This window comes from Taeniopygia guttata, chromosome 4 (genome assembly GCF_048771995.1).
Source record: "Taeniopygia guttata chromosome 4, bTaeGut7.mat, whole genome shotgun sequence".
Taxonomy (NCBI): domain Eukaryota; kingdom Metazoa; phylum Chordata; class Aves; order Passeriformes; family Estrildidae; genus Taeniopygia; species Taeniopygia guttata.
This window is the reverse complement of record NC_133028.1, coordinates 24,811,769-24,835,458: the sequence shown is the minus strand read 5'-3', so window position 1 is coordinate 24,835,458 and position 23,690 is coordinate 24,811,769. Positions and strand designations below refer to the sequence as shown.

The following is a 23,690-nucleotide window of genomic DNA, read 5'->3' as shown; positions in this document are numbered from 1 at the left end:
TGAATGAAACAATGCGAGATGAAGCTGCATGGAGATCACATAACTTGTGAAATGCAAAAATTTAATATTTCTCAAATTGAGTCACCCCCAATGTTTGAAAATAAGCAAGGAAGTGCCTATAAGGAGCAATTATACAGAAATCCCCAAGACCCTCTCCAGGGACTCAACATGCTGAGGTGCATTTCTAAAGTGCCTGTACCGTAATACAGGAGGTAGTATGGGGAATAAACACACTGAGTTAAAGACCTGTGTGGAGTTGCAGGGCTATGGTTGTTTTGGGATCACAAAGGTGTTGTGGGATGACTCCCATGACTGGTGTGCTGCAATTCAATAAACTCCTACAATGAAATGGCTCAATTGGTAAATGAGGAGAGAGCAATGGATATTGACTACCTAGACTTCAGTGAAGCCTTTGAAACTGTTGCTCCCAGACAAGCTGTTAAAGAATTGGCTGGATAAGGAGAGAGTTAGGTGCTTGAAAATTACCTGAATATCTGAGTCCAGAGAGTGGGAGCACAAAGACTAGCAGGAGGCCAAGTAGTGGTATATCCAGGGGTCAGTGTTGGGTTAAATCCTGTTTAACATCTTCATCATGGGCTTGGTGATGACACAGAGCTGGAATTAAAGAATGATAAGCCAGAGGGTCATGCTGCCATCCAGCGGGACCCTTACAGGCTGGGAGAAATGGGCTGGAAGGAACTTCCTGTGCTTCAGCCAGAAGAAGTGTGAAGTCCTGCAGCTGATAGGAAACAATGCCAGGCACCAATAAATTCTGGAGGCCATGTAGCTGGGAATCAGCTTCACAGAAAATGTACTGGGGGTCCTGGTGGACAGCAGGTTTCACGTCATCCAGCAATGTACTCTTACCACTAAGTAGGTGGAAGATATCTTGGGCTGCATTAAAAAAAGAGTTGTCAGCAGGTTGAGAGGTGATTTCTTCCTTCCCCTCTTCTGAGCACTGGTGAGGCCACACCTGGATATCTGTGTTCAATTCTTGGCTCCCCAGTAAAAGAGAGATATGGACAGACTGGAAAGAATCCAACAAAAAGCTGCAAAAATGATGAAAAGGCTGGATCATCCTTCTTATGAGGAAAGACAGAGAGCTGGAAAAGTTCAGACTGGAGAAGAGAAGCCTCAGAGGGAAACTTAGTATTGTACATAGATAAACTGATAGGGGGATGCAAAGAGGACAAAGCTTAGCTCTTTTCAGTGCTGCACAGTGGCAGGACAACAGGCAATGGACACAAATTACAACTACACAGGGTGTTCCTATTGAACATCAGGAAGCACTTTTTTTACTCTGAGCATGACTGAGCACATGCACAGACTGCCCAGCAGATTGTGAAGTCTCTACCCTTGGAGAGCTTCAAAAGTCACCTGAATGTGGGCAATTATACCTAGGTGGTCCTGCCTGAGCAAGGGGTTTTGACCAGGTGGGCTCCTCATATCTCCTAACTTCAGCCAGTCTGTGATTCTGTGACAATACTGTGTCATCACAATTTCTATCATAGTGTATGAGTTTTATGAGAGTAGAATATCTGAAAATAAAATGGGATCATTCAAATAGATTATAATGAACCAGTGATTGAGATGATTATAAATAGCATACTGGGAAGTAAAAGTAGTTTTTCTGTAAATGAGGTCTCTGAGGAATTTTGATATTGCCAAGACAGATTTGTTATATGCATCATAAATACTCAAGTTCTAGTTTGTAAGAAACTAATAGATTTTTGTAGTAAAAACTGTTTAACGTATGGCCTATTCTTGAGATCATGAAGGATACAGTATTTTGTCTACTATTTTATTAATTTTTTTATTGTTTGGTGTGGCAAAACTCTTTAAAAAAGATATTCAATTGCTATCTCTTTGTCTAGCAGGTACTAAAAGAGAAAAATTAGTCCTTCAGACTCACTGTAGGTAGCTAAACCTCTATTCATCACAGACATTCACTCAAAGACTGCAGTTTTTTGTATTATAATGATCCTCTCTTTATAAATGCTTTGATATGCAGAGAAATACTTAACTACTGGCATCTGAGCTACTATCCGCTGACATGCTCAAACTCTGTAGGGTTTCTTATTTATGCTGAGACCACTTTATATCTCTCTGACAGCATGAAGTGGGCACATCACATTTGTATTCATTTTCAGGCTTCTTATCACTGCCAAGTTATTGAAAATTTCCCTTAGTTTTGATCCACACTCAAAATTCCTGCCAGGCATAAAAATACTAAATGGGAACCAGTCACAGTGCAAATACCACCCTTAAATATTGGGCTGAATTTTGAGAAAAAAAAAGTATTGCAAGTCCAAGTAGAATTCCTTATGAACCACCTTACATGAGGGAAAAAGTATGTGTATCATGGTTCCAAGTTTGGGTGGGTGCTGTGCAATATAGTCTTGAGCGGGGGTTTGTTTTACATTTGAAGCTTTGTTTTATGTGAAATTCCTAAAAGAATACTGAAACAAAATTGGTGAACATTGCACTATACAGGCAGGGTAGGCTTCTAACCTTGCAAGATATGGCTATATTTGTTTGGTCTTTTATAAATATTTTATTAAATACTTGCTATTAGAAGAAAATTTCCCTGGGGATAGTATCTTCTTGAAAAAGTGAGTTACAGCATATTGCACAGAACAGTAGGACTCAGGCTTGTAAATAAACCACGTAAACATACATAGCTCTAATGGCATAAACAGGGAAGAGTGTCTGAATTCTTGAAGACAATTAGGTATGCTGCAAAACATATTTTATATTCTCCAAGTTTGAACAAGATCCACATTTCAAGTCATGAAAAGAAAGCTTGCTTAGGAAATATTGTAGCACTGTGAACTTTCACAGCAATTAAAAGTTGCACATTAGTAAACAAATTTGGATGTAAGGAATCTAATTTTCATAAGGATTTAATTCATTAAAGATTAAGGGGCAGGAGATTAAAAAGAAGAATAATTTATTATTCAAAAGGTATTTAAACAAACTTGGATGCTGGTCTCAGTAACAACATGAAAATGCTCTAAAAAGGAAAAAAAAAACCAAACCAAAACAACTATATGATTTTGTCTTAGATTTTCCCAGATCTATTAATTTCACTGCTATAGGTGTCCATATTCCCATTCCTAATGAGATATTAGCTTGTGCAAACATTCTGGTATTTCTAGACTTTTTAATCTGCTTTATATTATCTGTTCAGCTATATCAAATTTCTGCTTGAAAGCAAATACACTTTATGCTCGCTTCATAACTTCCTTCAGCATGTAAATAAAATACGTGTGAATGATTGATTATTTGAGGATCAAATATATGTCTCATTGTATGATTTCTAACCAGTTTTTAAGAGACTGAGTGCTTTTTGATGTTTAGGTTACTTAGAGCTCTGGGCAACACCCGTCACTGTTGTTCATAAGATGGATGGTTGTAACTGCTATTTTGTCTACTGTGTGCAGTTTCAGAGAGCCACTAATATAAATGTTGTATGGTTTATTGTCCCATGGAAAAATGAGCCTCTTAATGCAGCATGGCTCTGGTTATTCTTCATTACCTGAAATACTGTGGAAGAACTTGTATGTCTAATGAGAATTATAGATTCAGCACAGAGTGTACAAAATATAATTATCACTGTTTCCAGACTTAAAAGGGTCTTATTCATCATGTACAAAAAATATTCAAGGAACATTAAGAAACTTTGCTCCTACTTATTACAGTGAACGCATAGAAAAATGCATAATTAATGAAGGAAACATAAATCTTTTCATTTCCATAGGTCTTTTTTGAATAATTTGTTTGACAGTGAATGAACATGAAGCTCAGTGTGACAGAACCTTGTATGTAAGCACAATTATTATCTATTTTCCTCCTGTTTCTGTCTATAGCTATGTACAATGGATGATAACAAATATACCTTTGTCTTCCATTTTGCAGTAATGTGGAAAGTGAAGACTGTAGATCAGAATCTAAGTCTCTTCTAAATGTATAAAGACAGCGCAACACTGGGCAAAATTTTATAATATTTTGTCTACTGTTTAAGCAGAGTGTTTAAACCTGGCTTTTCCTCCATAAAAATGAATTTATTCAGAAATATATTTGTCTACATTTATGTATGTGACTTATGACCACAACATGACCACTTCTCAAATGAAAATAAGTAACAGTTACTTATCATGTTCTAGAGTTGTAGTTAGCTTTATGGCCCTATCATAGACTTTTTAGGAAAAATCCAAAGGACTTACATATCTTTATATATTTTCATAGTAAAATAGTACAAGCAAAAAATGGAAAAACTCATAGATGTCATGATAGTATTTTGTTAAATATGTTTTTGTTTTAATTATGTGTCAATCTTGCATTGAATGTGACACAAATTTCCACATATTCAATCATGGGCAGCAGATCTTCAGAAATACTAGAACAAAAAGACCTTAAAATGTTTAGCTGGGTTTCATAATTCAGCTTTAAAGTTGCTTTTTTTCACTTAGGTTAAACTTTATCTTTAAGATATATTCTCTTAGTTTTTGGAGCTAATCTCTGAAATTAAAAGCTGTGTCACAGCCACATAATGCCAGAACATGTGACAGTGTTGTTAATGCTCAGAGAAGTTTACTGAGACTAACTTTCAACTTTACTTCTTTGCTACTGCAAAAGTGGCAGGAGCAGGAGGAACTTTACTACATGATGTGTCTCAAGTTTCTCAAAGATTTAAAGATAATTTTCCTTGTATGAAAGAGCTAGGAAAACAGAATAAAAATGCCATTACATGCAGGGACTCTAGTAAATGAGAGAGAGAGATTTTTCTGCCCATTAGCTAAAGGAACCCAACACCTGCAACAGGAAAAGACCAGTTGTCAGTATAAAAATTATTAACACAAAAATTGATAGAGTAATTAATATAAGAATAATAGCAACAACAACAACAATAATAAAGCTTAGATCTTATAACATATATAAATATTTATATTTACACTGGACAAAAGACTCAGATATATCTTTCACACATCTTTCCCTAGGAAGAGTGAAATAACCACTGATTTTATTGCTATCTTCCTCCTGTCTCTTGCCACATGATCAGTGAATTATTCCATGGAATGAATAGCTTATTGGCAAGGTTATTGTGAGATCTACTCAGAATATTATTTAACATGGTATTTGATTTGCTGTCCATGTAGACAAGTTTTAAATACCTCATGCATCAGTTGTCTCATTGCAGTGACAAAAGTTAGATGACACATAGGAGTTGAAATCCTTTTCTAATTCAGTCATTACATGTTAAAATAATTAATAAGAGCAGTATGAATTTTAAGGAACTGAAAACACATAAACATAACTGTGCTGAATTAGGGAATTCATGTGTGAATATGATAGGGTCATAAAGCTAACTACGACTCTAGAACATAGTAAGTATCTGTTACTTATTTTCATCTGAGAAGTGGTCATGTTGTAAGGCACATATATAAATACAGATATATTTCTGAAAAAATTTGAAGCTCTTCTCAGATATGCAGTACACAGTACAGATTTATGAAAAACCTTGTGATCCATTACAGTCTGTCAGTAACATCAATAATATGTTTACAGACCTTTTGTCCTTCAATGCATTAAGGTCAAAATTTCATGAATGATATAAAAGGCAAGCTTTTTTTCTATATATTGTTTTTATAATCTCATTTGCTAGAATTAAGCTATTTTTTAAGATCGGAAAGATGTTCTCTGGACAAAATAATACTGAATATGACTAAGCTAAGAATACTCTGCATTAACCCCATTGAAGCCAGTAAATTTACTTCTACATTTACCAGGTAAGAGACAGAACTACTTGAACAGAAAAGATTAACGTAGATGATTGCATTATTTTTAAATGGATGTAGGGTTTGTACCCAAACTAATAGAGCAGTTCTAAATCACTGAAACAAGATAGCATTTCTTTCTATTTTGATTAATAAATCATACAAGCATGTGTAGCTGTCTAGGTTTTCAAAATCCACAGCAGAAGAGTAACTAGGGGTGTACTCGGGGAGGGAGAGGGAGTGACAAATCAAAACAAAACCTTAGAGGTTCGTTACTCAGATCTATTCATTTATCCCTAATTACCACAGAACCCTGTTCACTGCTGTTGCTGATACTTGCATCACAAAGCACTATAGAAGACATTTATATAACAGCCTAATAAATGAGAATTTTGAAGTGAAATTGGCTCACTTTTCCCTCCTGTAAGCAGAAAAAAAATGCAAATTCAGATGATAAATCTATAGAATGAAGTCACTTTACAGATGTGTTAAATCAAATTAAGAGCACTTTTATAATATTGAGCAAATGGCAGCTGTACAAAATTACTCATTTGTAAGCCTCATCTATTACAGTTAATTTTGCTGACTTCAAGTACTTAATTTACATTTGTTAAACTAGCTAAATAATGTAGGAGGCGGCAAGAATGGTATGTTTGTTCATTTTGGAATTTATCATGTAGCTTAGGATACAAGTGTTTTGGCTACTTTGTCATTTCCTTCCTTTCTTAACAGCTTTAATCAATGAAATGGAATGGCTAAGAGGTATTTATAACACTTATTTTAGAGCTGGAATCTACTTTTTAAATCTGATTGTGGTAAAAAATATGTCAACAAAGAACACAAAAGTTAGTAGAAAGTTCAAGGCCATCTTAAATTTTTGCTTTCTGACACCTCAGAAATTATGTCAGCTTCTTGACCCTGTTTTTTTTTTTTTTAACACGATCAGTAGAATTTAAAGTTTCACAACACCATTACTGTTTGTATGGCTGACGTTGAAACTAGGAGGACACATAATCTTTCAGGTTCTTTTTTCTAATGATGCAAGTATATATTCCTAATTTAGGATAATAGATGTAACAGTTTTGTTCTCTGCAGGGAGCCAACTATATAGGTAGTAGGTAAGCCTCTCCTGTATTAGATTAAATTTAATTTTGGTGCCAGAGTCTGCTGGGAATACTCAGGTACTAACATTTTATTGACCCTAGGAATGGTTTTTCTGATGTGCTACTAGACCTGGTTTTCAGGATTAGTTGGAGTGTATAAAATTGAAGAAAACTGCATTAAAAAAAGAAAAGAAAGAAAAAAAAATAGTGCTCTTAATATATAAACACAAAGTCCTGTCACAGATTTTTCTCTGCAAGAAGTTTTCCAGCAAAAATACAGAGATTTAGTCATTGCTTGGCAGAGGGGAAAATAAAGGCATCCACTGAAGACAGGACAAATTACCTTGACATATTTGGGTAATGGCATGGGATAGTTACTACTTCTTTTCAGGTCACTTTTGTAAATTGACTACCAGAACTTTTTGTAGAAGAACACAGAAATACCCAGAGGTAGTTTATGAAGTTAGTAGGTCTCAGCATTTCTCTTTCTAAAGTTTTCATTCAGTTATTTCCAAATTCCTAATATTTTACTTCTTTAGTGATTGCCACTGTGTGAGCATGCTACTGTCACAGTTTCAAGATTAAGGGTGACTTCAGAACTCTTGATGTTGTGTGAGGTTAGTGTTATTTCACTCACATGCTTTTTTGATTGTCCTACCCTGGAGTTATGTAAAATATGTAGAGATGTGGCCCTTAGAGACATAGTTTAGTGGTGGATTTACTTATGCCCAGTTGATGCTTGGACATGATCTTAAAGGTAATTTCCGACCAGAATTATTCTGTAATATTTATCCCACAGTTTGTCTCAGAAGGATCTTCTGCAATTCTGCAATTAGTTCTTTCCTCAACTACAATTTATTTTTTTATTCTAACACTAATATAGCTATATTTTGACATCAATAATTTTTGTGTCACCATCAAACTTTAGGCTTGCTCCTTACTTTTCCAGACCATTTTTGGATGCTTTGAATGGCACATGACTCAGCATGACTCTCCATCTCCAATGCTGGCTTCCTTTTTAAAGAAGTATTCCACCCATTACAACTGAATGTTTGCTTCCACTCTCTTGCAATATTTTTATTTATGCTAGGACCTTTTCTATGCCATAGCTGATTACTTTTCCTCAAGACCCCTGGTAGGCTGTGCAAAGCAGATTGCCCACATACTTGCTGATAGCTTCAATGAAGGAAAAGAGGTTGGTTAAACAGCAATTCCTTTGAAGAACTTTTACTGGCCCTAGCAAAGAAACTTGTATTAATCTACTTCACTAATTCTGTACTTTTTATTGAAATGGCAATAGACAAAGTGAAATTAATGTGAGTTTACCGCTAATCAACATGAAAACCTTCTGTATGGTGTTAATCTTAGTGACTCTTAGTATAGTAACCAATAAAACATTACAAATGTACAGAAGTTTAGAGGAACCAAAGTGACATACTGACAATGCAAACTGACATGTCATCAGTCACTCTGAGTTAAATAGCATACCAAGAGAGCACCACAGACAAGAAATTTCAAAAGTATGTAGAACTGAAACTCTTCATTTTTTTTTTAAGTTTTATAGTAGGCTTTACCACAGCCAACTGACTCAGAGAAATACTTCTGTAAAACTGGTAAAATACTGGTAGAAAGAACTATGGATTGAGATGGCAAAACTTCTGCTATTTTTTCTCCTGCAGAAGAAATCTGAAACTTACATTTATATTGCAATAATATGTGATTTCTTTGTCTATTCTTCTAATCTAATCTACTTGCTTAATGCATGGCTACGTGATGAACTTTAAATTATTTGTAATTTGCTCTCATTAGTGCTTTCTATGTCTGTGATTAATTTAAAGTATCTTCTTCCTTGGTCTCTAACTATCTGTAGAGGATTCAACAAGCAATTTGCATGCATGTCAGTAAAATTGAGTTCTTGTGGGTAAGAATATCCTAGACATTTATTGAGTCAATATTGGGTGGGGGAATGAGAAAATATAAGATTTGATTAATATTTGCATTGCCCTCTCAATTATTGTTTGTGAGTCCTACTTATCAAATTGTAGTATTCCTTGCAAGGACTAGTATTCTGAATCCTGGTAAATTATTTACAGTACAGTAAGTCTCTTGTGGATCCTGACTGGACATTTTAAGGGCATCATGAATAGAAGTACAAAAAAGCATTACTGCTTATATTGAAAAACCTATACCTGAAATTATACCAGACAATTTCAAATGTCTCAATTAGTGTTTTTCTTGACTTTAGAATGTTTATGTTACTGACATGAATGTATTTTCATCAATAATAAACACAAGGGAACACAAATTTGAAAACTAATCTGTTGTCTTCAAAAAAATCTGTACCATGTGGTGATTTTTTCTAAAGTTTAGTCAAGTGCTTATTTTGACTTTGATTTCACAACAAGTACCTCAGTGTCTTTGCACAACCCTGATGCTGCCACAAGGAGTTTTTATAGACGAGAGAAAAGGTAATTGGGAGTTTCATAATACGTTTTCAGCTGTCAGTTTCAAGAACAGTACAGAAGACCAACTCCACTAAAAGCTAACTTAAAGTGCCATTCAAAATTCTGAGTTTTCTTCCAGGGGTGCTGCTGGAGTTCACTACCCACAAAAAAGAAAGGTACCGGCATACATACAGACAACAAAGACAAACAAAGAAAGAAAGGAGAACAAAAGAAAGAACAAGATAATGTAATATTTCCAAGAAATGCGGATGCCATCTTTTTACAAAATGTATCTACATGCTATATTTCATTAATTTATTTTAAAAAACATCTCTCTGGAATTTTTGTGATATAAAAAAGTTGTAGCACTGCTGATTTCAGGTAGCAATGAGATAAAAAAGGAAAGATAAAACCTCAGACAAGAGAGAAAGAAATCTTTTCAATATTTGTGTTAAATAGCAACAAAAAAAGTAATCTAAAATATAAAAGATGGTTAAATCTGCAGAGAATTTATATACTGTAATCAAAACAATTTTAAGATAAATGTCAGTTAATCATGTGATTTTCATTTTAAATTTAGTATGGTTATATCTGAGTGTTTTTACATAAAAATTCACCTTTTTATCTTTTAGTTAGAAAATGTGTATTTATTACCACATCTTCCTTCATGAAAAGATTAAGCTACTTGTGATTTTTCATTGCTGCTAGGTTTTCACCAGAAGCTGTCAACATACATAAGCTGACACATTGATTATATCACCATGATTAGGAACAGTAAACCCTGGGTTGTGGTGAGGAGTTCCTCATCCTCCTCCTAGAGGTACAACCAAATGAAGGGACTGCTGCAGTAGTGCAGAGCTTCACACCTGTCAGCCAGGCTCTGCCTCATCACGCTCTCCTACATATGCACTGTTGCATTCAGGCTAAGACTGAAAAAACAGGTCACAAAATTATGAAATACTGTAAATCTGAAATTTTAGACCTGTAAAAATATTTGAAGATGCTTGAGGTAATATGTCATATCAGGAACAACCAAACAAAGAGAAGAAAAAAAAATGTTTTAGCTCCAGGGAGGGTAAATAGTGAAACAAGAAGTCAGTAGGGTAATTCAAACACATAAATGGGGAGTTTTAAAATCAGCAAATCACAGAATGGTTTGGGTTGGAAGGGACCTGAAAGACCATCAGATTCCAAGCCCCTGCCATAGGCAGGGACACCTACCACTAGGCCAGGTTGCTCAAAGCCCCACCCAACCTGGACTTGAACACTTCTGTGGATTGAGCATTTGTGACTTCTTTGGGCAACCTGTGCCTGTGCCTCACCACCCTCTGAATAAAGAATTTCTTCCTAAGCCTCACCACCCTCTGAATAAAGAATTTCTTCCTAATATCTGAACTAATCCTGTCCTCTTTCAGTTTTAAACCATGACCCCTTATCCTGTCACTACCTGCCTGTGTATAAAATGTCCCTTTCCCTTCTTTTTATGAGACCCCTTAAAGTATTAGAAGGCCTCAATAAGGTCTCCCTGAAGCCTTCTCTTGTCCAGGCTGAACAACTCCAGCTGTCTCAGCCTGCCTTCATAGGAGAGGTGTCCCAGCCCTCTGATTATCTTCATGGGTTCCTCTGCACCTGCTCTAACAGGCCCTCACCTTTCTTGTGCTGAGGCCAGCACAGCTGGATACAGTTGTTCAGGTGCAATCTCACAAGGGCAAATGACAGGTGGGATCTGTGTCGCTGGAAGGTTGATGCATTTCTTGCTCCTGCATTAATGTGAAGTTGAAAAGTCCATTCTCTAGACATGATGAAAATCTTCCTCATAAAAAGACAAAGAGGGATAGAACTAAATAGAAAGGAAGTAAAATTCAAAGATTTCAAGGAGAAGGGGAAGATGGAGTGTGAAAGGGTAGAAGAGGAGACTTCTGGAAGAGGGGTATTGTTCTGTGAGGTGGGGTCTGGACTCATTGTGCACAACAGCTCAGACACTGCATTGACACCTGCATGAGGCAATGTGAGGAGATCTCTCAGCTGTTTAAAGCAGAAGACCATGGAATTGAAGGGAATGGGAATCATCTGTATTTCTGAATATCTAGTAACAGTGACAAGAACATTACTTTCTATTGACCAATGGCCAGACATTGGAAGGCTTTTAAACATGGAGGTGTAAATTACACAAAAAGTTAGCATTATAGGTTTAGTAAAGAAAAATCATGTAATTGTCTTCTAGTCAGGACTGTTAGAGAAAGATTATTTTGAGTATTTTCAACACTGACAGAAAGAAGTTTCTCAGCCAGGCAGGGAAGCCTTAAGGCTTGTCAAGAAATATAGGCATACATTTCCTCATGTATGTCCAGATTAGACACTTGATAGGGAATTTCTGTAAGAGAACATGACCCCAAATTGTTCATAAGAACACCATTTTAGACCACTAAAAATTCAAGAGTATCTAATTTAATCTAATTATTTAATCATTATCTAGGATTTGATGTTTACTACTAGTTTGTGCTGATTCTTACTTGACCTATTATCACATGAATGAAAATTGCTTTATTCTTATCTCAGAAATGTGATTTTTGTTTTGTTAAAAGAATGAAGAGACAATTTTATATACATGTAAAATACTATTTATAAGGCACAAAGTTCTTGCTGAATAAATGGAACTGGAAGGGAGAGCGAGGGAGAGACAGGATTTGGATTCTGATTCTGATGAAATTCAAGTTAATAAAAAATACCAGCTGACTTTAGTGCAACAAAAATCTGCCCTTTCAAAAAGGATATAGACATGTAATTATGAATATTGAAGGTTTATTTTATTCTTTGAAAATGGGGTTGGAAAAAGAAATCTAGAACACATTTTCATTTCAAACAATAATCTTTTTCTTTCCCTTTTTAATACAGTTTTCATGTTACTAAAATGAGCTGCTATTGATAACTTGGGAAATTAGTGTGTGTACCTGGTATAAGTAGCTTTTAAACTACTTTTTTAACTGCTACTTTTAAAGACCTTAGTTATCACTCTTACAAGTTAAGCAAGCATTTGAAATGTTTAATAAGCAAGCAGGAATCAGTCATTGTGAATAGTCAAGAGATATATGATTCTTCCTGGAGGCAGTTTCTGACTCTAAACAGCAAATCTTGTGGTCTAAATCCTCTAAAAATGTAAGAATTTAGCAATATGACTTTAATGCACTATATACGCTGGTTCTTAAGAGAGAGAGGGAGAAAATAAAAAGAATGTAAATATTTCCAGGCTATCCATCAGCTCCATGGTTCTTGCAGTGTTTTTAGAGTCAATGCTTTTTGTTTTAAGAAGGAAGTTGACCTAGTCTTAACATTTAGTAAGTGCCAGATATTCTCATTATTTCTGCCAAGTAAGCTGACACAGTGTATGAACTCTTATAGTGGTTTTTGAGCCAGGAGTAAATTGGTAGCACTTAACTTTTTTTGTAGGAATTAACCTTTCTTGATTTTGGTTCTGCACACTACAGGGAAAATATAAAAAGGCAAAGTAGAGGGAACAGGGTGAAGAGAACCAAACCCCAGGCCTCTGTGGGAGCTTTGAACAAAAGCACACTTCTGCTGCTTATTGAAGTGCATACAGAATGCAGATAATTGTTTTTGAGTTGCAGCTCTTAGTGAAAAAGCATATTTTTAATGTAATGTGTAGTAGCATAGACACAAAATATCTCCTGAGTGGTTTATTAAACACATTATCAGTTAAAATTCTATATTTTTTTAAATCCTTTTCTATTGAAACCACATTGTTAATTTTCATTTTGGATCCATCCTACATCTGTTCAAATTCAGAGATAGTTCACTTTCTCTTTTGAGGCTGTGCTGGTACAAGAGACAGTGGAGTGCAGAGGGAAAGCAAATACTTGGCTCTGCAGACCTTTCATGAAAGCATGTAAGAAACAAATGCTGAGATTGACTTTTAAAAGCTTAAAATAATGACTGTGCTAAGTATTCACTTGGATCGGTGTGAATGAACTTCTGACTGAATTCTTGAATGGAGGAGATGACCTAGGAGGGGAAAAAATGTTTTTAATTTATTATTTAAGTCACTTAGTCACTGTAAAAACCAAAGTTCAGAATATTGTTTCTATACAGTCAGTTTTGTAGAATTCAACATTAATCATGCTATTAGAAAAAGAAGCAAATAATTTTATAAAGCCTTGGGATTCAGTAGGAGATATTTTCTTGTTTACTCCAATCCGCATATTTAGTCATAAGGTAATTTTGAAAATATCTAAAAATATCTAAAAATATCTAAATTTGATCTGAGATTTTTTGTGACTTAATTAAGTAAATTGAACTTTGTTCTACTGTAAAACATTAGTTTAATTAATTGTGTTTTAATTGTATTTGGTTTATATTATCAGTGTTGATTCTATGTTGTTAGATTTTTTTAATGGTTCAGAATCATGTATTATTAACCCTGTTGCAATCACTGTGAAGAGTATTGCTACTGAAATGAAGATGCTGACTTTGGTGTCATAATTATCATGTCTAGAAGCAGCAGTGCAAGCTTCAGTAACATTTATAAACATAAATAGATTGCAAAAAAAAAGTAAGGCATCATTTAAATGAATAATTCTGCTCTATTCTGTGCCTTGTAAGTGAAGCTGTGTAGGTTACAGTCAGCAGAAGATTTAACCTGATTATAACACAGCTTTTCTGGAAATGACTGAGATACAGCATCACTTTGTTTTCAAAGATTGAATTTCTCTGTCCTCATCAACACTATGAAGAGAAAAGAAGGGAAGAACAAATTTGAACTGTCATTTCTTTTAGGTTCAGGGGAGCTCTGTTTTGCCTAGCAAACTTGAACACATATGTTCATGTCATACCATTGTGTCTTCTTCAGTGTTTATTTCTTTTTGAAAGCTGAAGCCTCTTGACATGACATCATGATACTGAGCTCATTGTCCTAAATCTGACATAGAAAAGTTTTTAAAAAAGAGCTTGCTGCCAACTTTTTCCATCAGTGCAGGTTTTTTTGTATATTTTTTTTCTGTTATTATAAAGATACTTACTATAGCAATTTCACATTATTTTGAAATTATATTAATTTAGAGTTCTAAGTTAGCTAAAAAAATCTATAAGTTCTTCCCTCTGTCTGTATTTTACATTTAAGTTAAGGCCCTATACAACTAATGAGTGAAACTTGTTTTTTGGAAAAGATTCTGGAACACCACTTGCTTTTGATTTCTGCTCTGCAACAACAGTCCTGGCTTTTCACACAATTATAGAAAAAGATAGCATCTTATCTGCTAAATTAAGATGTGACTACTGAACAATAGTAGAAAGATGTCCTCATGCTGTGAAGTGTTCACTGTGGATCCCTTTTCAAATGAGTTTTCTCAGAAGTCACTTTTCCTTGAAAACAGATAAATGCCATACTTTATTCCTTTCTATGGAATCATCTGGCCTTCTGGAATACTAAATGCATGCATACTTGAATAGCAAAATTTTCTAAGATTTTTTTATAGGATGCTTACTTATTGCTACCTCCTTTCCTCCAGGCTAAACTACTCAGCCCCCCCAGATGCTTCTTGTGAGTCTCGTGGTCCAGACCCTTCACCAGCTTCATTGCTCTTGGATCTGAAAGCACTCAAACTCTGGATGTAAACCAACTGAAATTGTGCATGACCAATGATGAGCTCTGCATCAGCCATTATGTACAAGAAAAAGATACATAGATCACCCAGTGTAGCTTTCTAAATGTTAATTCAAAATTATACTGAGTAACCTGAAGTAATTGAAAGACTGAAAGCAGATTGGTTGGAAGCACTAAATATTTTAAACACATAGACAGGTTAGAAAGGTTAGCTAGATTAGGTACTTGAATCTGCTAAAGAAAAAAAAAAAAAAGCAAGTTAGTGGATGGAGAATATGTGAATCACAAATAGCAAGGAGAAGGTAGGGTGATTAATAACTCTGATAGCTAGAGAACCAGTGAGTTCAAAATCAAATTATTATGTATCAGGCTTAAACCAGTAATAAGATGAAGCATTTTTCACCTGATGTGTCATTTAAATTTTTTGCTAGGGAATGTTGTGAAGCTCAAAAATATGAACTCAAAAAGGATTAAACAAACCCATAGGCAGGATCCATCAGGCATTACACAGCTATGAAATATGATGCTTTGAATAAAGCCTCTAGGTCATGTAAAAACAGAGGAAAAACATACCCCAGGAAAACATACCCAAGGAAGACTCTCTGCTTGCTGTTTCCCACTCATTCCTTATCAAGTGCCTAGATATTTCTGGTACATAATGAGAATATTTCTGTTTAAATTTTACATATAGGCAGTTGCTGAGTTAACTATATCTGCAGAGAAAAAGATAACTGAAGAGCCAAAAGTGACATGATGAGGAACAGCAGTGACAATAATTTTGCCGATTTGATCCCATTCTGCAGGAGGTGGAAGACAGAAAAGCCACAGCTTTTATTCTGGAGCTTGCTGTTTAGGACGTCCAGTATATGTGCTAGACTCTTCAGGCATAAAGTTTTGCCTCTCTGGAAGGAGGTTTTCTGGCACTGACCTGGAGTGCATAGAGCTACCACCTGAACAGATAGCATGGATTTTAAGAAATCCTTTCTTGAAATAGTATTTAAATATAGTGACATTATTTGCTTTATAAGATTAGTACTGCTTACAAGACCTTACAGCTTCCCACAAACACTGCCTATTGAGGAGCAAGCCCATGCCTCTTCTTCCAGTTGATGTGAGTATCATATCCACCCATTTCATGGTTATCTCCATGAATTTTGCCAAGCCAACTAGTTCTCTGCATTGTTAATGGGTTTCCTTCTGGCAGCCATGAAGAAATGCATAATACCACTAAACTGGCTTTTGTCCATAGAATGTAATATTTTTGAGGTAATTTCAAAGAAAATACAAAAGATTCTGGACAAATAATGAAAACCTGGTTACGTATTGTGTTTCTTAGGCTTGCTATCCCCTTCAAGTCAATCATGATTAAGATATGAATTTGAGTTGAGCTCTCTGATTTCTTGAGGATCAAAGTATCACCTACTTGCAACAAACCAATTATTTTAGCCTTATTTTTCTACATAGCAGACCTTCTGAATGACTGTTTTTCTAATCTTGTTGAGAAAGCTCCTCTTCAAATTTGAGAATACATCTATTGCATTTGAGAGTTTTTTCAATGTATGCATCTTTTTGAGTCTCCTATGTGGTCTCTTGCTCTTATCTTTTCTTAATGGATCCCTCCTGATATATCTGGAGATTTATACACTTATGTGTATACAATACTTGCAAAAGTATTTTTGCAAGCAATGGCATGACAGTCACAGGCATTTTAAAAGTTCAGTATTACAGTTATGCCTAGAAGTCAGAAGTTGAGTCCTTCACAACAGCAGGCAGTAAATACACAACAGAGGTTGTAAAGCCTTTTGTGGCTTTAATAACAAGGTATCTCAGTCATTTGTGTTGTTCCACAGCACACTACTCTGGTTTTACTATAGGACTTTAAATTTCATAATTTGAAAAAAAAAAACCCTAGGAATTTAGATTACATGTGACTATGAAGTGAAACTCAGTCTCTTCTGATTGAGCATAACTATGTTTACTTTCTTGGCTCCTCCAAGTATCAGGTACAGCTAGGATTCTGGGATTTATCTCTTACAAAAGTCAGGAAATATTCCAGAGTTATCATTTTACCTTGCTTCAAGGAGACAAAGTTACAAAAGAAAATATTTTCATGCTAGAATCTCCATATAGCTGCTTTTCAGCCTATTTAAACAGTGAAAATTTGTTTTAGATCTAAACCCTGTGAAGGCATACACATCCAACTTTGAACTTGTGAACAGTATCATTAGGTTCACACAAAGCCATTCTTATGCATTCCTTTCTGACAGCCACTGTGATATTAATAAATGTTCCTGTGTGTAGACTTACAAAGAAGACATCAAAGAACTTGCACAACACAGTATGAATAGGCACTGTATTTTTGGCAACCATGCAACCAGTATTCATTTCCAAAGCAGTAAAAATATAAATATGGATATGTTTGAAATTCTTGGTTTTATATAGTGTCTGTAAATTCAAGTGTAATGACAAAATTAATTAATTTTCTGAACTCAAAAGTGTTTTTTTTTAATTTAAGCAAAATGAAAATTGCAATTATCTCACCATCAATTGCATGTTTTTAAGTACACCTGGAAATTTATTTCATCTAGTTGATTTAGCAAATTAAAGAACTACCTCTGTGATAGCTATCCTTTTCTATCTATTTATAAAATATCATCTGAGTCTATGAAGTGTAGTTTGTCAGGAAATTATATTATGCTTGCTGTCCTGGTGCTCCAAAAGCAAATAAAGCAAGCAGAAAGAAGTGCATTTGCTATGTAACTGCAGCCAGGAGGTTTAGTTTTACATTCCATTATTTCTGTAGCAGTTGTAGAAAATCATCAGTCTGTGATGCATAGTGATGCAAAACTACTGCATTTCAGGGACTAATTTTAGTTCATCCTGAAATCTGTTAATTGCTTTCAAAGTGGTGATCTAGTAATCAGTAGAGTGAAATCTGATATGGTTCATGATAATTTCAAATCTCCCATATGAATCTGGATTGTTCCCCTCTAGAAAATAGGAAGTTTTAGCGTCAGCCAAATGAATCAGTTTGTACATAGATTAATCAGATATTTTATGCTATCATTTACCCATATACATAAGATTTTTGGCATGCTGCTTACATCTAAGGTAAAGAAATGAGACTCAACACTGAAAACACACAATAGCTCTCTTTTTTTTCCTGGGGTGTATTTGCACACACATTTAATATTATTGTTAATGTTAATTGACATTTTTATTTTGTTGGGGTTTTTTAATCCTTATTGGGATAATCACTTTTAAAAATGTTGAAATTAATGAAATTTTCAGAGTCAGAGCATTATGATGAAAGATCAAAGGATAACTTTAGGGAGATTTTTCCCTGCATGTGCACTGTAGGATTCAGTAAGCAATTTCCATTTATGAAATTCTCATTATGGTGTTTTATACTTTGAGGAAATGCTAACTGCTAACCATAATGTATAAAATAAGGTAAGTTTTAAACAAACTCAGAAATTATAGGAAGCAAATATTTAATCAGAGTTTCCCATTAAGTTTAGGAGCCAGTGTAAAAAAGCACTATCTAGCATTTTGTCAGGTGAGAAAAAAGCTAATTAAGAATTAGCATTGTCGTTAAAGTTAGAAATTATTGAAGCTTCCATTGCTTAAAGATTCCATGTTCTCTTCCGACACTACATTCTGAATTGTACCTTGTTAAACTTAATTAATTCTGATATTCTCAAACAATAACTTTTTGTATAGACTGATGCATAGAAGAGTTGGCATCTTGTTTCAGCACTATACAAAAGATCACTGATTTCAAATCAGTATTATTTTAGGGAGCTCCATTTAGAATTGTCAACATTTAACCCATAAGACAACTCAGCCCCACACATCTGCTTTCTCAATCCCCCAGTTCAGAGAGAGGGAGAGATTAGCAAGGGTAAAGTGAGAAAACTTGTGGTTTAATTTCAACTTCTGCCTTGTTGAAATATAGGCAGTTTGATTGCTAAAGCAAAAGCCACACACACAGGCAAAGAAATTTGCTTATTTCTTCCTATTGGCAGACAGAAGTTTAACCGTTTCCAGGAAAGCAGAGATTCTCCACATGTAATGGTTGTTTGGGAAGACAAAGGCCAAAACTCCCATTTTCTTCCCCCCATATTTTCTTACTCCACCCATATTTTCTTACTGAGCACAATGCCATATTTTGTAGCATTTGGGTTCAGCTTCCCTGTTTGTGTCACCTGTACACCCCCAGTCCACTTACTGTCAGGGAAACATGATAAAACAAAAAGTCTTTGGCGCTTTGTAAGCCACATTCAGTAAAAGAGAAAACATCCCCGTGTTTTCATTACTGGTTTTCTCACAATTCCAAAACATATTCCAGACAAAAGCCAGTACAGAATTCAGTCACTTGTGATATATTCCTTTGCTGAAGGTATTGCAGTCCTCTGCAAGGGCTTACAATTTAGTTATTGTATAATCATAATGCTTGGTGCTGAGGGACATGGTTTATTGGTGGACTTGGCAGTGCTTGATTAGCACTTGGACTCAGAGATATTTTCCAACCTAAAGGATTCTATGATTCGGTGATTTCAGGATTTTAAATTTTCTTTTGTCTTTTTTTTTTTTTTTTTTTTTACACAACCTCTATGACACCAACTAATGCAAATCTGCATCTACATGATTTTCAGGCAGGAAACTTATTGGTTTTTAATCAACTATACTAGGAAAAACCTACAAGTAACTGTGGATGGAAAATTGCATGCAGCACAGTATTTTTTCCTAGAGCTGTGAAATACTTGGAATCATATTGAAATATTTGAAAATCATCCTCAAATGCCAATAGAGAAGATGGCAAATAAATAAAGACCTTACAGCAGAAAACAGAAAAGAGAAGTAAGTAGTTCTGTTTTCTTGGATGAATGCTGAAAAAATGCCAGTTTTGAGTTTTTAATAATAACCACAGGCATCTATGAAAGAGAGCAATAATTTCAATAAGATGAGTTTGGTGATTACTTTATCTGCTATGGGTTTTCCTTGTTTTTCGTGAAACACATTTAGTTAGGATTACCTTTACCAAAATATACATCCCTAAAATAAACGCAAAATATGTATAGATAGATAATTATACACATAAACATGTATTTACGTATGTAGTTACATCAGTCAATAACCTGAATAACTTTGGCTTAATACTAGTACCTTTATGGGACTTGACATCAAATTTCAATAATTTTACTGTTTCCAAATCAATTTCTGAAGAAAACAGTTGGATTCTATGATAGGGAAAAATATTAAATTTTTGAAATTTGAGACTTTTCTCCACTAAACATGAAATTGCAAGAGGACTTTCAATTTGTTATTTAGACTACTCTTATGAAAAGAAAGTCTAAGAGGATTATTTTGACTTGTATTTGGTATTTGAAATCTATAGGTCTCTGTACTTGACTTATGATTATCTGATGCCAAGCAACTTCATTCTGATCTCAGTCTTGCATTCTCTGGTCTCACGCACCAGGAGAGATGAACCCAGGCTATTTTGGCCCTAATAGAGATATGTATATAGGCATATTTTTAACTTAAGTATGATGTCTAAATTTGAAGTGTGTTAGTGTTTTTAATTAGCAAATGTCATAAATGCTCATACATTAGCAACACATCCACATAACTCAGCAGAAATAGAAGTGCATATGCTTGTATAAGATAAAATATGCATGCATATCCAGTGTAAGTCATGCACACATATTATTGTCAATAATCAAAATCTATTGGTTGTCGGACAATAAGTGGAAATAGAAAACAAGATTTTATGGCTCGTAGTTTTTGCTATAGCAAGTGATAAAATCATAACTCCAGTTCTTGTGTTCTCCACTGTATGCTGGAGACTGTAACAGAAAGTAAAAATACATTTTTATAAAGATACTTACACAAGCCTCACAATAGTACCTCACAGTCTCAGATGAATTTTTCTTCCAATATTACTGTGAAGCAGGGAAGTCAATTTATCTTCTTTTCACAGACAGGGACCTGAGGCACAGAGAGGCTAAAGCCCAGATTCAGACAATTTGAATGCCAGCTAAATCTCAAAGTCTTGTGTTTCCAATTGGCTGGGTGCCTCTGGCGCAGTGTCCAAGGTCATATAGGATGTCTGTGGCAAAACTCACAACTGAATCTAATTTTTTCTAATCCAAAGTAGGGCTCTAAATCACAGGACAATTGTATTTTAGGGATATCTTTATATCATTTAGAATCAAGGGGTAGCTTCCACCTGTCTGTTCCTCAGAATTACTTTCACATCTTGAAAGGTCCCAGATATGCAGGAATAGTTTAGCTTAGGAATTTTTAAGTCACAAAATTAAACCAAGATACATTCAGTGTCTGTGCAGTAAATTGATCTCAAATAATATAATACAGTGACATTTACATTCCAATTACTTGGAAAACCATGCTATTTGCACTAAATTTGCATTTTCCAAATGCTCCCCTCTATAGCAAGCAGTTGATCAATCTGAAAGAACAAGTAAAAGAAAAATAAAATTTCCAAGCAGGAAAATTCTAAATCATATTTGAAGGAAAAAATTCAAATCCATATTCTTCTTCAAATAAAAAAAATACCATATCTGTATACAACTTGAACACTTCAATCCTCACAACAGCATATTTTGGGGAAAAAGGAAAGAACTAAATCAAAATGCCAGAGTGCAGGTTAATATGTGTGAGTGAGGAAAATGGCAATGGTTTTTGATTTTAATTAGAAGAGACATGCTGATTAGCACCCCTGAAACCCATGCTGCTTATTCCTTAAAGTAAGACAAGTAAATTCAAGTAGAAACATTGACATTCACATATAGAAAGGAATGTAAAGTAAACAGCAGATAAGCAGGGAATTTTAAGTCTTTAATGCATATATGCTGTGATTGCATAAAATCTACTTTCAAATTAATTTTTTAAAATTTCAGTTAGGTTTATTTTCCTACAGTTTCAGCCACACAAGAAAGAAGGTATTTTCAAATAGCCATGCCTTACCTAAACTCACTAACCAATGCATATAAGAGTGAACAGCAAGATTTTGGTTGTGTGACTATGTGGCAATGATGTTATTGGGAACTTCCATTACTGCAACTCAGAAATGGATCCAAGTATTTTATTCAGATCATGTGATACAGGTCTGACCCCAACACAAATGAGTAATGCAGATGCTGGAGATGGGAAATGTTATCTTTTGGAGCAGGTCTAGGAAAAATTGTTTTTAGGGTCTGCCTCTCTCCATAACAGTTTTCTACTCAATTGGCAGTCCCCTGTATTAGGCTCCTTAATATCTCTGCCCTCTGAAAAGTCTAACTAATGCTCAGAAACTTGATACTTGATTCCAAGAGACAAGTACTTAAGTAAAGTGTTAGAGGACCCAGTGTGGAGGTTTATGAGCCAATTCCATATTTAACTATGAACTCTCAGTTCTAGAAGACACCCTCATCAGAGATGGTGATCTCATATATGTATATATGTATATATGTACATATGTACATATGTACATATGTACATATGTACATATGTATGTGTAGATATGTATATATATATAGATAGATATGTAGATATGTATACTGTTGCTGGATTTCACTGGTGGTTTTTCAAGCATTCTTACTAGTCCCACTTATCAGAATCCATGGTGGCTAGGAACTTACTTTTAGTTCACTTTTCATCTGCAATGTAGTTATGGTTTAGATTGTTAAAGATGTCACCAGCAAATTGCTCCTGCCTTGAATCTCTTTCAAATAATTTCAGTCTGTGTGGTACTGGCTGCCTGTGGTTTATTCTCATACAAGCAAACATATGTTTCTCAAAAATATTATGCACTGCTTACAAATACATCGTGTATTTTCTAACAAGAAGCAGAAGCACATTTTTAAGCCATTCAAGAACTGGGTTTTGTTTATCATTAACAGCTTCACTTCAGACAATGTCTCTGGTGACATTGTAAGAAGCGACAACTTAGTAGTCAGGCAAGGCAGAGAACTACTGTCTAGCCAAGATGAATTTCTCTTGCAGTTCACTGCCCCAAAGTGAAGCAGACAGCACAGTAAAGCTTTTCTAACTCTGTTTGCTGGCTAAATCCTAATCCTCCAGGGTATCTAGCATCTCACAGTCTTAGCTATAGTTCCCACAAATTCCTTTTGCTTAGCTGAACACGGGTGCCTCACCTCTGAAATTGGCTTATATAAAGGAGAAGAGAACTAGGTTAGCACCTGTTTGACTAACTTCAGAGCCTGTTTGGGTATAAATAACTGTCTTCACTTTGAATCTTATGTTGATTCATATTCAGAAATATATTCAAAAAATTAAAAATATTCCTGGGATATAGGCTCATATAGGATTTTAGAATTCTTTTGGTCTGTTTGCTTTGAAGTGGAAATATTTTTAATGGGTTGGCTCATTCAAAGGACAGAAAGCAGAACCATTTGATTTGTATTTTGCATGCTCCCAAGCCTAGAATTGTGTCTTACACTGTGCTTCTGATGACCATTTTAGACATAGTGGATTATTCAGTATATCCATGTGAACAAAGGAGCAAATCCCAACTTGTACACTGAACCAAGGATTGCCACTATGAGTATAAGCTTAAATTCAAAAGCCAAATATGAAGACGTCAGTAAAGAGAACAGCTGGATGATATTTTAATGCATACAATTAATAACCATATGTAATACATGGAATTTCTTTTTCTTTTCACCTTAGGATATTGGAAGAAGAGGCCTTTTCTTGCTGTTGCATCCTGCATCTGCTT

General features: G+C 34.9%; 1 long non-coding RNA gene across 1 annotated transcript in view; it reads right to left on the bottom strand.

Annotated features, from left to right (window-relative positions):
* LOC121469879 (uncharacterized) overlaps positions 1-21,406 on the bottom strand; it is a 62,418-nt gene extending 41,012 nt beyond the window's left edge. The window contains exon 1 of the long non-coding RNA XR_005980168.2: positions 20,836-21,406. This is a non-coding gene — a long non-coding RNA (uncharacterized lncRNA). The remainder of the gene's footprint in view (positions 1-20,835) is intronic.
* Between the last annotated feature and the right edge of the window lie 2,284 nt (positions 21,407-23,690).